Here is an 18,934-nt window from a genome sequence, read left to right on the forward strand (position 1 = left end):
CTGTTTGGACATGTGCTTTTTTAAGAATCTGAAAAGTGGATTCAAAATGTGTCAGACTTTAAAAGTACTTATCAATTGGCAAAAAAAAAGAGTAGTAAGTGTGCTTTCAAATTGGCAAAGAAATTTCGTTTTCTGACTAATATGAAAACATGACTCTGTGTGCAAAGAGGAATTACAGGCAGAGATTTATTGCGTATTGCTCTGGTAATTTTACAGTTGCATTAGTAGGAAAGGGGGAACTAATTTTTGTATGCAGAAGCAGACTCTTAGCACACAGCCAGCTGCTTATCCTGTGGAATCATGCACAGTATTCACAACTGAGTGGGGTTTGAGGTTGCAGTTAGTAATGCAAATACATTCAGTATCACTAAGGCTGGTTGCCCTTGCTGGAGTGTAGTCAGTCACCCAGGTTACACATGTTGCTGGTCTCAAAAAGCTGTTTGGACATGTGCTTTTTTAAGAATCTGAAAAGTGGATTCAAAATGTGTCAGACTGTAAAAGTACTTATCACTTGCCAAAAAAAAGAGTAGTAAGTGTGCTTTCAAATTGGCAAAGAAATTTCGTTTTCTGACTAATATGAAAACATGACTCTGTGTGCAAAGAGGAATTACAGGCAGAGATATATTGCGTATTGCTCTGGTAATTTTACAGTTTCATTAGTAGGAAAGGGGGAGCTATTTTTTTTATGCAGAAGCAGACTCTTAGCACACAGCCAGCTGCTTATCCTGTGGAATCATGCACAGTATTCACAACCGAGTGGGGTTTGAGGTTGCAGTCAGTAATGCAAGTACATTCAGCATCACTAAGGCTGGTTGCCCTTGCTGGAGTGTAGTCAGTCACCCAGGTTACAGATGTTTCTGGTGTGAAAAAGCTGTTTGGACATGTGCTTTTTTGAGAATCTGAAAAGTGGATTCAAAATGTGTCAGACTGTAAAAGTACTTATCACTTGCCAAAAAAAAGAGTAGTAAGTGTGCTTTCAAATTGGCAAAGAAATTTTGTTTTCTGACTAATATGAAAACATGACTCTGTGTGCAAAGAGGAATTACAGGCAGAGATTTATTGCGTATTGCTCTGGTAATTTTACAGTTGCATTAGTAGGAAAGGGGGAGCTATTTTTTTGTGCAGAAGCAGACTCTTAGCACACACCCAGCTGCTTACCCTGTGGAATCATGCACAGTATTCACAACCGAGTGGGGTTTGAGGTTGCAGTCAGTTATTCAAATACATTCAGCATCACTAAGGCTGGTTGCCCTTGCTGGAGTGTAGTCAGTCACCCAGGTTACACATGTTGCTGGTCTCAAAAAGCTGTTTGGACATGTGCTTTTTTGAGAATCTGAAAAGTGGATTAGAAATGTGTCAGATTGTAAAAGTACTTATCTTTTGCCAAAAAAAAGAGTAGTAAGTGTGCTTTCAAATTGGAAAGAAATTTCGTTTTCTGACTAATATGAAAACATGACTCTGTGTGCAAAGAGGAATTACATGCAGAGATTTATTGCGTATTGCTCTGGTAATTTTACAGTTGCATTAGTAGGAAAGGGGGAACTATTTTTTTTATGCAGAAGCAGACTCTTAGCACACACCCAGCTGCTTACCCTGTGGAATCATGCACAGTATTCACAACCGAGTGGGGTTTGAGGTTGCAGTCAGTAATGCAAATACATTCAGCATCACTAAGGCTGGTTGCCCTTGCTGGAGTGTAGTCAGTCACCCAGGTTACACATGTTGCTGGTCTCAAAAAGCTGTTTGGACATGTGCTTTTTTGAGAATCTGAAAAGTGGATTAGAAATGTGTCAGATTGTAAAAGTACTTATCAATTGGCAAAAAAAAAAGAGTAGTAAGTGTGCTTTCAAATTGGCAAAGAAATTTCGTTTTCTGACTAATATGAAAACATGACTCTGTGTGCAAAGAGGAATTACAGGCAGAGATATATTGCGTATTGCTCTGGTAATTTTACAGTTTCATTAGTAGGAAAGGGGGAGCTATTTTTTTTATGCAGAAGCAGACTCTTAGCACACAGCCAGCTGCTTATCCTGTGGAATCATGCACAGTATTCACAACCGAGTGGGGTTTGAGGTTGCAGTCAGTAATGCAAGTACATTCAGCATCACTAAGGCTGGTTGCCCTTGCTGGAGTGTAGTCAGTCACCCAGGTTACAGATGTTTCTGGTGTGAAAAAGCTGTTTGGACATGTGCTTTTTTGAGAATCTGAAAAGTGGATTCAAAATGTGTCAGACTGTAAAAGTACTTATCACTTGCCAAAAAAAAGAGTAGTAAGTGTGCTTTCAAATTGGCAAAGAAATTTTGTTTTCTGACTAATATGAAAACATGACTCTGTGTGCAAAGAGGAATTACAGGCAGAGATTTATTGCGTATTGCTCTGGTAATTTTACAGTTGCATTAGTAGGAAAGGGGGAGCTATTTTTTTGTGCAGAAGCAGACTCTTAGCACACACCCAGCTGCTTACCCTGTGGAATCATGCACAGTATTCACAACCGAGTGGGGTTTGAGGTTGCAGTCAGTTATTCAAATACATTCAGCATCACTAAGGCTGGTTGCCCTTGCTGGAGTGTAGTCAGTCACCCAGGTTACACATGTTGCTGGTCTCAAAAAGCTGTTTGGACATGTGCTTTTTTGAGAATCTGAAAAGTGGATTAGAAATGTGTCAGATTGTAAAAGTACTTATCTTTTGCCAAAAAAAAGAGTAGTAAGTGTGCTTTCAAATTGGAAAGAAATTTCGTTTTCTGACTAATATGAAAACATGACTCTGTGTGCAAAGAGGAATTAAATGCAGAGATTTATTGCGTATTGCTCTGGTAATTTTACAGTTGCATTAGTAGGAAAGGGGGAACTATTTTTTTTATGCAGAAGCAGACTCTTAGCACACACCCAGCTGCTTACCCTGTGGAATCATACACAGTATTCACAACCGAGTGGGGTTTGAGGTTGCAGTCAGTAATGCAAATACATTCAGCATCACTAAGGCTGGTTGCCCTTGCTGGAGTGTAGTCAGTCACCCAGGTTACACATGTTGCTGGTCTCAAAAAGCTGTTTGGACATGTGCTTTTTTGAGAATCTGAAAAGTGGATTAGAAATGTGTCAGATTGTAAAAGTACTTATCAATTGGCAAAAAAAAAGAGTAGTAAGTGTGCTTTCAAATTGGCAAAGAAATTTCGTTTTCTGACTAATATGAAAACATGACTCTGTGTGCAAAGAGGAATTACAGACAGAGATTTATTGCGTATTGCTCTGGTAATTTTACAGTTGCATTAGTAGGAAAAGGAGAACTATTTTTTTTATGCAGAAGCAGACTCTTAGCTCACAGCCAGCTGCTTATCCTGTGGAATCATGCACAGTATTCACAACCGAGTGGGGTTTGAGGTTGCAGTTAGTAATGCAAATACATTCAGCATCACTAAGGCTGGTTGCCCTTGTTGGAGTGTAGTCAGTCACCCAGGTTACAGATGTTTCTGGTCTGAAAAAGCTGTTTGGACATGTGCTTTTTTGAGAATCTGAAAAGTGGATTAGAAATGTGTCAGATTGTAAAAGTACTTATCACTTGCCAAAAAAGCAGTAGGAAGTGTGCTTTCCAATTGGCAAAGAAATTTCGTTTTTTGCCTAATTTCAAACCATGACTCTGTGTGCACACAGGAATTGTTTTTAGATATTTAATTTGTGAAGGTGTTATTGTGATTTTCACTTGTAGGAAAGGGGTACTTAGTATTTTAAGATTTGAAAAGATGATAAAAAATGTAGTAATATATTTAAATAAAATAAAGAATTTTTTTTTAGTTTTTTTCAGGTATTGCTGAAGAGCAGTGAACAAAATTTAAGATGCCTACAAAATCCAGACTAAGGAAAAACCACAAAAAAAAACTATATTTGAAGACAACTGGAGGACCTAAGTTAGCTGGAGATGCTCATGTTGGGAAAAAGAGAAAGTCTTCTGGTAAGCAGACAAAAGATTTTTTAAAGAACATCTTCAAAAAAAGGAAAAATGTACAAAATGTCTGTACTGGAAAGAATGTTTTAAATAGAAAAGAACAGGAAAAAATTGAGCATTTAGTTAATGCAAATATACCTTCAGAAACAATAAAGATTAACTTAAACAGAAAAACTGCGTTTAAAGAGATACGTAGAAAAATGTTTCAGAGAAGAGTTATGTCCAATTTGATAAAGGATGTGAAGAAATATAAGCAAAAGGCTAAATTTTATAAGAGAAAAAAAGAAATTGAAGCCATTGCAGCTAAGGCATTAGAATTAAAAAGGAAACTATTCATTTTAATTTTGAATAGGATGCGTACATTAGATAAAATGGTTAATGTACTGAAATCACAAACCAAAAGGAAAAGAGAAGTGAAAAGAACAAACTTTTGTAAAGTGTTTTTAGGAGAATGGATGCATAGTTCAAGTACTGAACCTTTTTTTAATGAAGAGAGTTATTTTCAAAGTAATAGTTTGCTGCATGCAGTTGACACCAGAGGTCGTGCTTACGAAGTGAAAAATGGTTGTATAATGGAGAGGGAGAAAATGGTTCAAGAGATGAGGTACAAGTGATGGCGGATGAGGCTATGGGGAGACGTCCTAAAGCCCCATTGTACACTTGGAATTGTAGTAGTATTTGCACTGTGCGTCAGGAATCTATTGATAAATTTCGTGAGTTTCTAAGAGAATATAGTAAAAAAAAGTGTAAATCAGAAGATAAAGGTGCTTCAAAGTCTAGATCCATGCAGAGTGAGAGAGAATACTGGTTTGCAGGGTCATTCTCTGGCTTGTCTATCTAGAAAAGTGTGTAAAAGTGTTTTTCATCATTTTAGGATGCTGGCTGTTCATCATACTGAAATGAGAAAGTTTGTGAGACGGTTGTATTTTGCTAAAAGTCCAGCAATAAAGTTAGATGAATTGAATAGGGCTCTGTTCCGTGGATCGGTATCAGATGTAGAGAAGGTTATTGATGAAATTCAGTTTTGTTACTTTGGTCCTGAACAAGACAGTGCAGAAAAGGACACAGTAAATGAGGAAGAAGTGGAAGAGAATGTAGAACCCTCTGTAAGTAAGACATTTAATGATCACATAACAAAATTTGCAATAATCTCTAATGAAAGACCAAATATTACTTGTATTTGTTGCCGCAGAACTCATTATAGAAAACAAACCAGGTATGTTGATCTCTACAGAAAAAGTGAAAATGAAGATAATTATAAGTGGAAGGATTTTGCCACATATATATTTCTTGAAAATTGTTTTCAATTGGGTGAAGATCAGCGTATTTGTAAATACTGTTACAACAAATTAGAAGAAAATAGAATGCCGACCAGAGCTGTACATAATAATTTAGAATTGGATGCTATTCCTGCCGAACTTTCTGAATTAAATACATATGAGTCTATACTTATTCAATGTGTTCACCCGTTCCAGACCATAGTGCGTATGGAGCCAAAAACTGGTAAATTACCTCCTTCAGATTTAGTAAGAGGTTTAAAAGGAAGAGTGGTGTATTTGCCCTTGGATTTGAAAACAAATATGGAAACTAATAATGCAGATACTTTGGAAACTAAACCATTAGTTATTCTGGTTAATGGTGTACCTACAAAGAATAAGAAGATTTGGCAGGAGCTGGTAGATGTACGGAAAGTACAAAGAGCAAATTTGTATTTGAAAAGGAATAACAAATGGTATGAATCAATTTATATAGAAGAAGAAGAAGAAGATTTACAAGAAGACACAGAAACACCAACTGGACAAATTGAAAAAGTGGACAAGTCAAAGGAAGAAGAAGAAGTTTATGAACATTTTAGCATACATCCTCTTCATTCAAAAGAAGTTATGGGAGACAATATTGATCTGTTTCAGATGAAGAAAGCAAAAGGAACTCCTGTGAGTGTATGGGAGGAGAGCTTGGAAGCTCGATGTTTTCCCCAGCTGTTTCCTACAGGAAAAGGAGGACGATACGATAAACGTCCAGAACAGATTCCAGCTTCTGAGTATCGGACTACAAGACTATATGCAGAAGATCCAAGATTTCGACAAAGTATTCCTTATTTATTCCATCTTTTATATGAAAGCGACTTGTCTGCATTATCATATGCAGTAAATCACATTTTAAAAAGTGGAGTACATTTACAAAATGTGTCTGCTAAGGATTTTATGGAGAAAGTGCAGCACCGAGATGATCATTTGGAAACACAACTGATCAATCTGATGGCTTGTCAGCGTGGGACAAATGAATATTGGTACCGACGCCATGGTGAATTAAAATGCATGTTACGAAATTTAGGAACACCAACATGGTTCCTTACTCTAAGCTGTGCTGAGTACGCTTGGGATGATTTACTGGATTTTCTACGAGAGGCAAATTCAAACATTAAAAACATCGAATACAAGACAGCTGGAGAACTGTGCTCATTGGATCCGGTTAATGTTTGCAGATATTTCAATCATAGATTTGAGGCTATGATGTCCTTCATCTGCAATAAAAAAAATCCACCTCTTGGAGAAGTAGAGGATTTCTTTTGGAGAAAAGAGTACCAGGCAAGAGGTGCTCCTCATATTCATATGCTGTTGTGGATCAAGGATGCCCCAAAGTTTGGAACAGATACTGATGAAGCAGTGTTATCTTTCATTGAAGAATATGCAACATGTGCTATACCAAAAAGCACAGAAGAGAAAAAGTTAAAGGAGCAAGTTTTACGTTTCCAAAGTCATCGGTGTGGAATATACTGTCGACGGAAATACAAGAGCAAAGATAAATACTACACTAAATGTCGATTTGGATTTCCTAGACCTGTTCTTTCAAATGGAAGAGTAAACAGTTTTATGTCATCTGTGAGACATACTATTACAAGAAAATCACCTAAGAATACCTACAACCTTAAAAGAAAAGAAGAATCAAAAAATATAAATGACTACAACCCAGTCTGTTTATCCATGTGGAATGCTAACATGGATATACAGTATGTAGCTGACAATTCCATTGCTGTTGCTTGATATGTAACGTCTTACATTACTAAATCTGAAAAAACTGAATTGAAGGAAATGTGGGAAGAGATTTCTCACGAGAAGACTGTCAGTAAGAAGCTGTACAGTTTCAGTTTAAAGATGTTATCGCATCGAGAAATTGGATCCTACGAATGTTCAGATAGGTTATCTTCTGCAAGTCTCTACTCGAAATCAAGAAGAATAATTTGGGCAAGTTTAGGCCTTGCAGCAATGAGAAATCGGGTACTGAAATCTGTTGGAGAAATTGAATATTTGGCCGAGAATGACCCAGAAAGTACAGATATTTTGAAATCAAACATGTTGGACACATATTATCCCAAGAGAAGTCATCATCTGGAGAACATGTGTCTCTATGAAGTGCTGCAGAACTACATTTATTCACGGAAAGCCGCAGAAGACATCAACAATGGAAAATATAAAGTCATTGGTGAGGAAGGGTGTTTGGTGAAGCAAACAAAAGGAAGTTTGATAAATCACAGGAAGCTGAGTTGCGACACTACTGACAAAAAGGAATTTTACTACTTGGCTATTTTACAGCTGTTTAAACCATGGCGTACAGAGGACGAACTACTGGGAGAATTTCAAAGCTATGAAGATTCATTTAATGCTTGCAAAGACAGCATACAATGCAGTACATTCACAACTTATGTGCAAATGTTAAATGAAGAAATTGAACAGGAAACTACAATTGCAGCTGAAGTAGCTAGAGACAGTTCTCAAGACAGCCAAAGTTCAGGAACACTCAGTCAAGATCCCCTAGGACAACCAATCGTTGAAAATGAAGCTGCAATAGCCATGAATGAAGTGGAAACGGCTATGAATCAAGCTCAAGAAGAATTTATAGACTTACCAAATTTGGAAAGACAACTGAATGAAGAGCAGCAACAAATTTATGAAGAAATCAGAAACAAAATTGATCACGGATTACTACATGAAAAAAAAGAGTGCTCATGCACATCATTTCATCCAATCAGGATGTATGTAAGCGGACAAGCTGGAACTGGAAAAAGTTTCCTAATAAAAGTCATCAGAAGCTACCTACAGCAAAAAACGGATTCTACTTTGTCTTGTGTGGTTACTGCTCCAACTGGGTTAGCAGCATATAACATAAAAGGAATCACCTTACATCGTTTGCTAATGTTACCAGTGGAGCATGAGAACAAAATACAATACCACAAGCTAACTGGAGAAGCATGCTTGGCAGTTTCAAGAGTATTGAAGAAGATGCAAGTTCTCATTATTGATGAGGTGAGCATGGTATCAAACTTAATGCTTGCCTTTGTGCATTTAAGAATGCAGCAAACTCTAAGGACAGACTATGACGTGTTATTTGGTGGAAAACATGTCATAGTTTTTGGGGATCTTCTACAGCTTACTCAAGTTAAAGGACAACCAGTGTTTAATACTGTGACACATGAAGACACAAAGAAGTCATTGGGAAGCATCGGTAATGCAAATATTTGGTCCTTCTTTGAGTACAAGGAACTTACTACTAATATGAGACAAGCAAACGATGAAGAATATGGAAGTATTCTGAAAGATATCAGAATTGGACTACTCACTGAAGCTGGCACAAAAGCATTACAGAGTCGGTTGCTACATAATTTATTTCCAAAGGAAGAAATAGTTGCAGAGAAGATATTCAAGAACATTGCAGAAAAGAAAAGTGTCATCTGCTTAATGCCAACTCTACGTGAATGCTCAATATTCAATGAGGAGCTTTTGAAATTGGAAAATGAAGATATCAGGAAATTGGAAGCAGTGGACAAAATTCAGGATGGAAGAATTACTATCACATTAACAGGCAAACTGAAAAATAAATTGGATTCACTAGAGAAGAACATTTCCAAAACTGCTGGATTAGAAAAAAATCTATATGTTTACATGAACTGTAGAGTATTTTTAAGGAGAAATTTGGATGTTGAAAAAGGTTTAGTTAATGGAGCTATGGGAAGAGTTGTGGGTTTTATTAATTATCAGAAAAACGATGGAATTGAATGTTTAAAAATAAAATTTGATCAGATAGAAGAAGTTATAGACATTTGTCGTTGTACAGTTCGTTTTATGCTTGTGAAAGACTTATATGTACAAAGGAAACAGTTTCCGTTTTCTCTAGCATATGCTGTAACTATTCACAAGTCTCAAGGATTGACTGTAGATTGTGCATTTGTAAACATTGGTTCAACTGTGTTCAAAGAAGGTATGGCTTATGTAGCTTTGTCACAAGTGAAAACATTATCTGGTTTATTCATGATAGACTTTGATGATTCAAAAGTTAGTGCTGATGCAAATTGTGTAAAGGAGTACAATAGATTAAGAAGAACCTATGCTCCTCATTTAGGTCAGTATCCTGTGTTAGAGAAACGTGTAGTTTCTCGTAAAAGGAGAAATGAGAATATCTGTAATGAGGATGTAGAGAGGAGGAAAAAAAAGAGGAGTGATGTAATTGCAAGCAAAAAAAAAAAGGAAAATGAAGAAGAGGTTGTAGGATGTCATTTTGAAAATAGCTCTGGTGTCAACTGCTACGCTAATGTAGTGCTGAATGTTGCATTTTATCTAGAAAGTTTGCAAGAGCAGATAATAGTAAATCAGAGAAAAAGATTCTGTTCTGAGTTGAGTCTCCTTTTTCAAAAGCTGAGTAATGATAAAACTCAAATAGAAAGTGCTACTGAAATTAGAAAACTTTTAGATGTATGTTCAGGATGTACACAGTTTTCTCAAAATGTACAGCAAGACGCACAGGAATTCTTGTTGTGTTTTCTTCAGGTACTGGAAGAAGAAGGTGTACACATTGAAAATTTGTTTGGTCTCTCTTATAAATGGGAACATAGTTGTGTAAACTGTTTCAATACATGTGGCTCTAATGTTGATTCTGAAAGGTTTATTTATTTAACATTGCCAGAGAGTAAAACAGTCACTTTTGCTAAATTAGTTAAAGATGCTAATCATAGCATGGAATGCGGTGAGTGTAAATCTGACATGTTTTCAACGTTAATTTTAAAGGAATACGGACAGTATGTAATTTTAATGATGCAACGATGTAGAGCTGATGGTTCAAAATTGGATACTTTAATAAAGAAGTTTACAGGACAGCAATTATCAATTTCAGGAAAAACTTTTGTAACAGTTGCAATAATTTTCCATGATGGACCTACTGTAACTTCTGGTCATTACACAGTTTATCTAAAATGTAAAAAAGGCTGGACAATGTGTAATGATTGTCAATTGGTTTTTAAGCAACGTTTGCCGTTTGATTTAGCAAATTCCTATCTAATCTTCCTGAAACCTACATTTTAGAGAGAATTGGCAACATCTGTACAAAACAAGTTTACCATTTTATTGGATTACCATTGGAATTTTCAAATTTAAAGATTTTTAAAATTACCATTTGGCCTAAAGGAAAGGTAACCAATTGTATTGTGGACTTATATAATTCTTAATTAATGTTTCGGAAATCAACATTTTAGAGAGAATCGGTAACATCTGTACAATTTAAATTTTTGTATTTTATTGGATTACCGTTGGAAATTTAATCAAAAAAGATTTTTAAAATTACCATTTGGCCTAAAGGAAAGGTATCCAATTGTATTGTGGACTTAATTAAATCCTAATTAATCTTTCGGAAACCAAAATTTTAGAGAGAATCGGTAACATCTGTACAATTTAAATTTTGGAATTTTATTGGAATATCGTTGGAAATTTAATCAAAAAATAATTTCAAAAATTAACATTTGGCCTAAAGGAAAGGAAACTAGATGTATTGTGGATTTATTTGAGATATATTTTTTTGGAGATTATGCTTCTGAAAGAAAATAGTCAGACGGTATTTTTTAGAAATAGTTTTTGTTATTAGATGATATTAATGAATAATATTTTGCATTTCGATAATGTTATGTCTAACTGAGTAGAGATTCTGGGCTTTGTTTAAACAATCTTTGAGATTGTTATTTTTTTTTGCCCGCTGTTAAGTGATGAATGCAATTGCTTTCACGATTTATAGTGAAATGCAATATATTCTGAAAACAGCAAAAAAAAGGCAAAAAATTGTTTTTGGAAAATTTGTAAATATGTGTACTGTATTATAAAATGTTTTATTAAATATTAATACTTTTTTCTTTTTTTTCAGATTGAGAAAGAAAATTTTCGAAAACTTGAACCATTTTTCTAGCAATTAAAATTAAATTTGAATTAATAAATAATTTTTTGAGTGGGTATGGTAAGTCAGAAATGTCATGGTCCCTTTTTTCCACTTCTCCACAATCACATTTTCAGTTTTTCATTGTAATCTCTCAAGGACCTTGTAATGTGGTAATTGATTTTTAGTGGGTTTTTTAAAAAAAAAAAATCAAAAAAAAGTTTGAAAAAATATATAAAAAAAAGTTGATAGGTAAGGTTGGCTCTTAAAAGAGCTGTTGTGTTCGTACAGGGACAGAGGAAAGAAAGAATGGGAATGTTAGTCGGTAGGACAAATGTGCTGGTCTATTTTATTGTTAACTAGGGCAACACTGGTCTCCCTATGAGCAATTAGACCATAACAAGTGGCGCACCGCATTGTAACCCTCGCAAACCGATGGTTAGTTTCCAGAGGACCAGAAAAAGGAGATGCTCCCCCCACAGATGAAGGGCTCAGCTGACCTGCCGAAGATGGACTCGGCCCTGCAGATGATGGACTAGGCTGAGCTGCTGTGGATGTGCTTGGTTGACTTACTGAAGGGTTTCCTCCAGTATGTCGAGCATATGTCCTACCGTGTACATCATGAAGGTGTCTTAACATAGTGTGATTCCCAAAGGAATACTTCTTGTTAGGATTCCCTCTTGAAAGTACACGGTCACAAAGCTTACAAGTCACTAAAGGTGCATTTACCTTTTTCTTGCCCTCTGGAAAAGAAAAATACTCCCATATGAAAGAGCTCTTTTGTTTCCTCCTTCTCTGCCTGATGGTAGTGCTGCTAGGCTCACTCTCAGAAGAGGTCTGCTGTTCTGCCATCGTATCACAAAGACAACTCAGCTCCTTCTCCTAAGGGATCACAAGCAGAAATGAGGGGAATGGGTGTGGTGTAGGAGAGTTCTAGAACTGAAAGTAGTAAAAACCAATCAAAAGTGTTGTTTCTTGATCACATGACCCAACGTGCGCGTACGTTACGCTTACGGTGCGCTTACGGAGCGCTTATGGTAAATGTACGCATGCGCGTAAAAAAGACACGCGCACGCGCGCATGCGCAAAACAGGCACGCCCCTTCACTTCCGCGTAACATGCGCGTGCAGCGTACGCGTTACGCGCCGCGTGCGCGTGACGCACGTCTACGCAAATTGCGTAACTGAACGCAAACAGCGTAGAAATCTAACGTACTAAAAGCAAGACGTGCGCTTACCGTACGCGCACGTTAAAAAAATACTAAAAAAAAAAGAAAAGGGAAAAAAAGATTCACTATGTTATACTACTATATCTTACCTGTTTAGTTTAAAAAAAAGGTGAAAATAAAAAATATATTGTAGAATTTTTAAAATTTAACCATAGTCTTTAAAGAGGATATAAATTTAAAATAAAAATATGTAAAAAACATTGCAAAAAAAAAAAAAAAACGTTAAATATAAGAATTAGCATTTAAAAAACCTTGCAAATTCACTGAAAAAACCATGGGTTTCACACACGTTATAGTTAGGAATTAGCATTTAAAAAACCTTAGAAATTCAATGAAAAAACCAAAGGTTTCACACATGTTATAGTTAGCTGGACATTTCACTCGTAAAAAACCAATGAAATTCCCCCGTTATAGTTAGTTCAGCTAACTATAACTCGCGCGCCCGCAATGCACTGCTGATGACGTCACATATTACATCACTCATGACATGGTCAGTGACATCACTCATGACATCACTGTCGCCAGTAGGTAGTTATAGTTAGGACCCTGTTTCCATAGGAAATCCGCAACATTCTATTTGGAATAACTTTGGCGCCGGTCAACGAATCCTTGCGAAATTTTCAAAATAGGTGGAGCGCTATGCTCCGCTCCTACCCTGAAATTCTCGGGGGGATTTGTCAAGCGGGGGCTGAGATAAAAGGGGGGTCCCAAAAGTTTTTCCCATGAATTTTTCCATAGGACCTTTAGACACAGCTACAGACCGAACGGCTGAACAGAGTTACTTGAAATTTGGCAGAGAGGTAGTCTACAGGTCAAGGAAGTGTAAATCTGTTCAGTAGATCCTGAGAAAATAGCCTTTAAACCAATATATATATCTGTGGCAGCTTACGGTGCGCTTACCGTGCGCTTACCGTACGCGTACGGTGACGTGCGCGAGCGCGATTCTGATTGGCTGTTAGATCTTAGTAAACATTCGAATCGGTCGAAACCAGGAAGCGGCGGCCGCCATTTTCTATCTCGCACTCTGAGGGGGTGGAAGAAAAACAAAGGCAAAAAACATATAAAGGGGCTGTTTAGACTGCTCCCAACCACCTAGCCTTGATGATGGTGTCCTCAAAGAACCCCCAAGGGCAAAAATGCAATTTTAATTTTTTTCGAAAAATCGCCGATTACGCCTACCATCCGCGTACGGTAAAAAAACTGCAAAAAAAAAAAATCCATATTCTCCATACCCCGTGTGCAAATGGTGCCCGAAGGGCACCATTCGTGCATTGCTTCTCAATGCACCATTGCACAACAAAAAATCAAACATTACCTTTCACAACGAAGCGCATAATATGACCTCCATGTGCGCACGGTGCGCGAAGCGCACCGTGCGTACATGGCCCATCCAGCGTAACGTGGGCACGCGGTGCGTGTGCCCACCCGGCGTGCACGGCACTAACTGCGTAAAGTGGGCGCGCGGTGCGCGAAACGCACCGCGTGCTCACTATGCGCGCACGGTGCGCGAAGCGCACCCTGCGCGCACGGAACGAACTGCGTTAAGTGGGCGCGCACAGCACGAATGGCGTAAAGTAACTTAGCATTTAAAAAACCGTACAAATTCACTGAAAAAACCATAGGTTTCACACACGTTATAGTTAGGAATTAGCATTTAAAAAACCTTGCAAATTCACTGAGAAAAACATAGGTTTCACACATGTTATAGTTAGCTGGACATTTTACTGATAAAAAATCAATGAAATTCCCCCGTTATAGTTAGTGCAGGCAACTATAACTCACGCGACCGCAATCCTCTGCTGATGACATATGTGTCTTTATGAAAAAAAAATATTTGTAATATATGTATAGCTAAAATTTAATGGAAGAAGACATGGGCAAATAATTGTCTAAATACAGTATTAGCATCAGCAGAGGATTGCGGTCGCGTGAGTTATAGTTGCCTGCATTAACTATAACGGGGGAATTTCATTGGTTTTTTATCAGTAAAATGTCCAGCTAACTATAACATGTGTGAAACCTATGGTTTTTTCAGCGAATATATATATGTATATTACCTACTGGCGGTCGCCAGTAGGTAGTTATAGTTAGGACCGTGTTTCCATAGGAAATCTCAAAATTCTATTTTGAATAACTTTGGCGCCGGTCGACGAATCCTCGCAAAATTTTCAAAACTAATGGGGCGCTCCGCTCAGCTCCTACCCTGAAAGTCTCGGGGGGATTCGTCAAGCGGGGGCTGAGATAAAAGGGGGGTCCCAAAACGCGTTTTTCCCATGCATTTTTCCATAGGACCTTTAGACAGAGCTACAGCCCGAACGGCTGAACAGAATTACTAGAAATTTGGCAGAGAGGTAGCCATAAGGTCCATGAAGTGCCTTTTGCAGGTTTGGTGTAAATCTGTTCAGTATTTCCTGAGAAATTAGCATTTAAATCAATATATATATCTGTACGCGCGTACCGTGCGCGCACTGAGCAAGTCCTGTGCGCGCACCTTGCCGTGCGCGAGCGCACTTCTGATTGGTTGTTAGATGTCAGTAAACATTCGAATCGGTGGAAATCAGGAAGCGGCGGCCGCCATTTTGTCTCTCGCATAAAGAGGGGGTGATAAACAAAGGGGGAGAACTTGAAAAGGGGGCAGAGTGGGGAGATATTGACCCACTAGGCATTGTAAGGGGGTCACAGTAGGACCTTGTAGGGCAAAAAAAAAGATTTATATTTTGAAAAAAAAATATCGCCGAGTGCGCGCACCCAGCGCGCACCCGAAAAAAAACTTTAAAAAAAAAATAATAAAAAAATCGCATTTAAGTGTTTAGATATAAGGTGGCTCTAAAAAGAGCCCTTGTGTTTATTGTGTGTTTTTTGGTACCTACAAGTAAGTACCGATGCAGAGTCTAAAGTTCAAGAGGAAGACTCTGTTGCCTTCATCAGTGAAGTGTTCACCATCTCCTCTATAAATGTCTTGCATGTTGTAACGCAAGTTGTTGTGGTATATAGAACCCATACCATAGTTTCTGAGGAAAGCAGAAATAGATTTGTTGACGTGTTTCCTTGCTTTGTCAATCTGCGGACAAAATTGGTTGGACCAGTTCCACTTTTGCCTTTGGCATATGTTAGAATATACGAAGGCAGTTTGTGGAAAAAGCGATATCAATTGCAAAAAGGTGTCCTTAATAAGCATTTCCAGACCTACCCCAGTTAAAGTGCCTAGGTCATTACCACCACAGTGCACAATAATAAGGTTAGGCTGTGGGAGATGTAGAAAGGTTTTCACCAAAGGCATTAATTGGTGCCACTTTAACCCTCTCTGACCAATCCATTTAATGTCTACATTTGGCAAAGCAAGGTCTCTCACCATACCTCTTTTTTCTGCAAATGTTTCACTCCAGAAGACATAGCTGTGACCTACAATCCACACTGTGAACATCTTCAAAGGAGATCTGGATGCACTCAGGAGGTGTCTTTCAGTAGAAAGGCAAAAAAAAATGAAAGACAGTTGAAAAATGGGGGCACACATACTTTTTTTATAAAAAGAACTCATTGGCTGTTTCAAACCATTCTACACTAAAAACTAGGCTGTATGTTTAAATTTTAAAAAGCATGTTTTGTATTGGTTCAGAAAAATGTGTGAGCAAAGAACATTAGTTTGGATTTGCTGTTAGGTTTGAAAAGTCAAGCACTCTTGCTCTTTGGAAATGAAACATTGTCTGCTGAACTTCTGACCTCTCTGCTCACACCTGTGTTCCATGACCTGTTGCTATGGTAGCAGGCAGAAGTCAAGTTGGGGGAAGGGTACATTTGGAAAGGGGTTGAAGTTTTCAACCAATATTAATGTGTGATTTCATTTGAAAAAAAGTGGGAAGCACTGAGATTGGAAATTAACATGTATATGTGTGAAAAAAGAGAGGGAAACATTGCCATTTACTGGTTCTGCAGAGAGGAGAGAGGTGTAGAGCTCTGATATTCTGACTCTGATAGTCTGCTGTTTGAGTGGCACATTTATTAAACAACTAACTAATTTTAAAGTTGAGTTATGAGTTTGAGAGGGAAAGTATGTGGTGATTTTTTAGATAAATATTAGAATTGTGAATCTTCTTCAAAAGTTATGTTTTACATTTTGAGGTTTGGGAGATATTTAACTGTATTGAACTTGTAAGATATTAAGGACTATGTTTTCACCATAAGTTAATGTGTACTGGTAACAATGAGGAATACTGTTTTGTGCCTACCATCAAACCATGAGTCTGTGTGCAGAGAAGAATTGTTGACAGAGATTTAATTTGCGTTGCTGTTGAAAAGTAAGACTTGCAGTTGAAAGAAAAGGGCAGCTTGTTTTTAATTGTGATGGTTAGGATTTAGCAGAAATCACTTTGAAAGAAAAGAGAGGAAAATGGCAGCACATTTGAAAAAAGCATTAGTTCTGTAAGAATTGATGACCCAGGAAAGGGTCAGCCTGTGTTTTGTGCCTACCAACACAGCATGAGTCTGTGTGCATATAGGAATTGTTGTCTGAGATTTAATTTGTGAAGTTGTTGTTCTGTAAGGATTGCAGACCCAGGAAAGGGGCAGCCTGTGCTTTGTGCCTACCAACACAGCATGAGTCTGTGTGCATATAGGAATTGTGGCCAGAGATGTATTTTGTGTTGCAGTTGTTTTGTAAAACATGCACTTGCAGGAAAGGGACAGCTTGTTTTCTTCAAATGTGGTGGTTAGCACTCAGCAGAAATCACTTAATCGCAAATTGGAGGTAAAAGCTAAAAAATTTGAAACCAACAGGGTAGATTTCCCTTTCAAAATAGCAAAGGCACATGTAGATGCCATATGTTCAAAACTGAAAATAACCCTTAGCACACATGCACTGTTACATATATCTCTGCAGTCTTCATGCAGTTCTGGAAGTCTCTTTGCTCATCTGTCTTGCACCAGACAATACACAGTCTTCAGAAACACACTCTTGGCACACACGCAGCAGCTTCTCCAACACTCTCATGTGTAGTACTCAGCTCTGTGTGCTGTTTCAGATAGCAATGTGTAATGCAAACACATTCAACGTCACCAAGGCCTCATTTAAATTGATCTAGTCTAATCACTCACCCTGTAACACATGGTCATGGTCTTAAGGAGCTGTTAGGACATGTGCTGTTTTCTGCTTCTGTGAATGATAAGGGAAATGTGTCAGGCAGTAACAGTAATTTGGTACTATTCAGGGACACTGTTTTGTTCCAAAAAACATAGCATGAGTCTGTGTGCGCAATGGAATTGTGGGCAGAGATTTAATTTGTGAAGATGTTTTTCAGTAAGAAATGCAGTCCCAGGAAAGGGTCAGCCTGTGTTATGTGCCTAAAATGATGGCATGACTCTGTGTGCACACAGGAATTGTGGGCAGAGATTTAATTTATGAAGTTGTTGTTCAGTAAGAAATGCAGTCCCAGGAAAGGGGCAGCCTGTGTTATGTGCCTAAAATGATGGCGTGAGTCTGTGTGCGCACAGGAATTGTGGGCAGAGATTTAATTTGTGAAGATGTTGTTCAGTAAGAAATGCAGTCCCAGGAAAGGGGCAGCCTGTTGTGTTTACACAAATTATCCCTTAGCACACATGCACTGTTACATACATCCCTGCAGTCTTCATGCAGTTCTGGAAGTCTCTTTGCTCATCTGTCTTGCACCAGACAATACACAGTCTTCAGAAACACACTCTTGGCACACACGCAGCAGCTTCTCCAACACTCTCATGTGTAGTACTCAGCTCTGTGTGCTGTTTCAGATAGCACTGTGTAATGCAAACACATTCAACGTCACCAAGGCCTCATTTAAATTGATCTAGTCTAATCACTCACCCTGTAACACATGGTCATGGTCTTAAGGAGCTGTTAGGACATGTGCTGTTTTCTGCTTCTGTAAATGATAAGGGAAATGTGTCAGGCTGTAACAGTAATTTGGTACTATTCAGGGACACTGTTTTGTTCCAAAAAACATAGCATGACTCTGTGTGTGCACAGGAATTGTGGGCAGAGATTTAATTTGTGAAGATGTTGTTCAGTAAGAAATGCAGTCCCAGGAAAGGGTCAGCCTGTTGTGTTTACACAAATTATCCCTTAGCACACATGCACTGTTACATACATCCCTGCAGTCTTCATGCAGTTCTGGAAGTCTCTTTGCTCATCTGTCTTGCACCAGACAATACACAGTCTAAAGAAACACACTCTTGGCACACACGCAGCAGCTTCTGCAACACTCTCATGTGTAGTACTCAACTCTGTGTGCTGTTTCAGATAGCACTGTGTAATGCAAACACATCAACGTCACCAAGGCCTCATTTAAATTTAAATTCTAACTATAACGTGCCTGAAGCCTATGGTTTTTTCAGTGTTATTTAAAGGTTTTTTAAATGCTAATTTCTAACTTTAACGTGCCTGAAACCTATGGTTTTTTCAATGAATTTCAATGTTTTTTAAAGGCTAATTTCGAATTATAATGCTCATTAAAGGTATGGATTTTTCAGTAATTTATAATTCTTTTTAGTGATATTTTGTAACTTTAATGTCCCAAAAATACTTTTTCTATTTTTTTTGTTTGTTAT

This window comes from Triturus cristatus, chromosome 4_1 (assembly GCF_964204655.1).
Source record: "Triturus cristatus chromosome 4_1, aTriCri1.1, whole genome shotgun sequence".
Lineage (NCBI taxonomy): Eukaryota > Metazoa > Chordata > Amphibia > Caudata > Salamandridae > Triturus > Triturus cristatus.